Raw genomic sequence first — 1479 nt, 5'->3', positions numbered from 1 at the left:
TCTCTCACACACTCTCACACACACACACACACACACACACACACAGACACACTCACACACACACACACACACACACACACAGTGTATTTTGTATTTTCAGACAGTCGTGTGTGTTGTTTTGGGGGTTTGTCGTGTCGGTGAGTTTCTCATCAGGTCTCGCTCTGTCTCCTGTGATCCGCTTCTAAACAGATCAGTCCGGTTTACTGCTTTGGCTTGAGAGCTTTTCAGATGGCAGCTATCACTACAAAAACTGATGTTCTTCCTAAGTGTTCTTGTCTTGTTTTCCAGTGCAAATATCTAAACATTCATAAATCAAGATACATTTAATGGAGAAGCAAAATGACTGAAGATATTGAGTCTTGTTTTTTGAGAAATTAATCAAAATTAAGTGAACTTTTGCTTTAAACGAGAACAAAGTATCTGCCAATAGAATCAGAAAAAATAGTAATTTTCCATTGGCAGATATTCTTACATATTTTAAGCATAAACTCACTTAATTTAGATTTTTCACTTCAAATTTGATTGTAAAATAAAATATAATAAATGTAAAAAATTTTTTTAAAAATTAAAAATAATTCAAATTATTAAAAGACAATTGTAAAATAAAAATAATACAAATATTTTCCGCTTTATGTTCACATTTATGTTTCTGCTGAAGGTTCGCAAAAAAAAAAATATATATATATATATATATATTAAAAATGAATAAAAAAGAACTTTGTGAAATCAAATAAAAAACAGTAAAGTATTTTTTTTATTACAAATAGTACAAATTAATTAAAAAAAAATATCAATGTAAAATAAAATAAAAATAATGCAAATTTTTTTTTACCTCTTTTTCTTTTGAACGTCCGGCTGTAATATTAACATTAAAACATTCACATTAGTCTTCAGTGAGTGATTGATAGATGCACTTTAAAAAAAAAAAATGTCATACTTGTCAATAAAACAAAGATAATCAAAATACGTTTTACAAGAAAATACTCTTTCAGTCTTTCTACTTTAAAATTTCACATTTTATTCAATGTGTTGCCGTTTTTTTGCAATTATTTGTGAAATTTACTAGAAATAATCAAAATGGAGTTGGTATAATAAAGTTATTTTTCTGACTCCTTTGGCAGACATTTGTTCTTATTTTAAACAAAAACTCCAGCTCGGATCGGCCCAGAATCCTCCCGACGGGATCCAGAACCTCGGGAAAACCGGCCAAAACAGGAAGCACTCAAAGCTCGCAACAGGAATGTGAATATTTGTGTGTTTGTTCTGGCCAGTGCTGCATGTTTCAGATGTTTTACAGTGTTTTTCTTTGAAGAAAGAGGAAAAACACAGTGGATTGCAGCAGGAAGGAAGTGTTCGAGTTATTGGAAGGATTATCAAGGCCTTTAAATGGCTCTGTGAGTGTGTGTGTGTGTGTGTGTGTGAGTGTGAGTGAGTGAGATTGTGTGTGTGTGTGTGTGTGTGTGTGTGTATGTGTGTGTG

The 1479-nt window shown here is 31.8% G+C and overlaps 1 protein-coding gene across 1 annotated transcript in view; it reads left to right on the top strand.

The window, feature by feature from the left end:
• afg2a (AFG2 AAA ATPase homolog A) overlaps positions 1-1479 on the top strand; it is a 58989-nt gene that overhangs the window by 25581 nt on the left and 31929 nt on the right. The window lies entirely within an intron of this gene.

The sequence above is a fragment of the Sinocyclocheilus rhinocerous genome, unplaced genomic scaffold, assembly GCF_001515625.1.
Source record: "Sinocyclocheilus rhinocerous isolate Xijiao unplaced genomic scaffold, SAMN03320098_v1.1 scaffold2887, whole genome shotgun sequence".
In the NCBI taxonomy this organism is placed as follows: domain Eukaryota; kingdom Metazoa; phylum Chordata; class Actinopteri; order Cypriniformes; family Cyprinidae; genus Sinocyclocheilus; species Sinocyclocheilus rhinocerous.
This window is presented reverse-complemented; position numbering and strand designations above follow the sequence as displayed.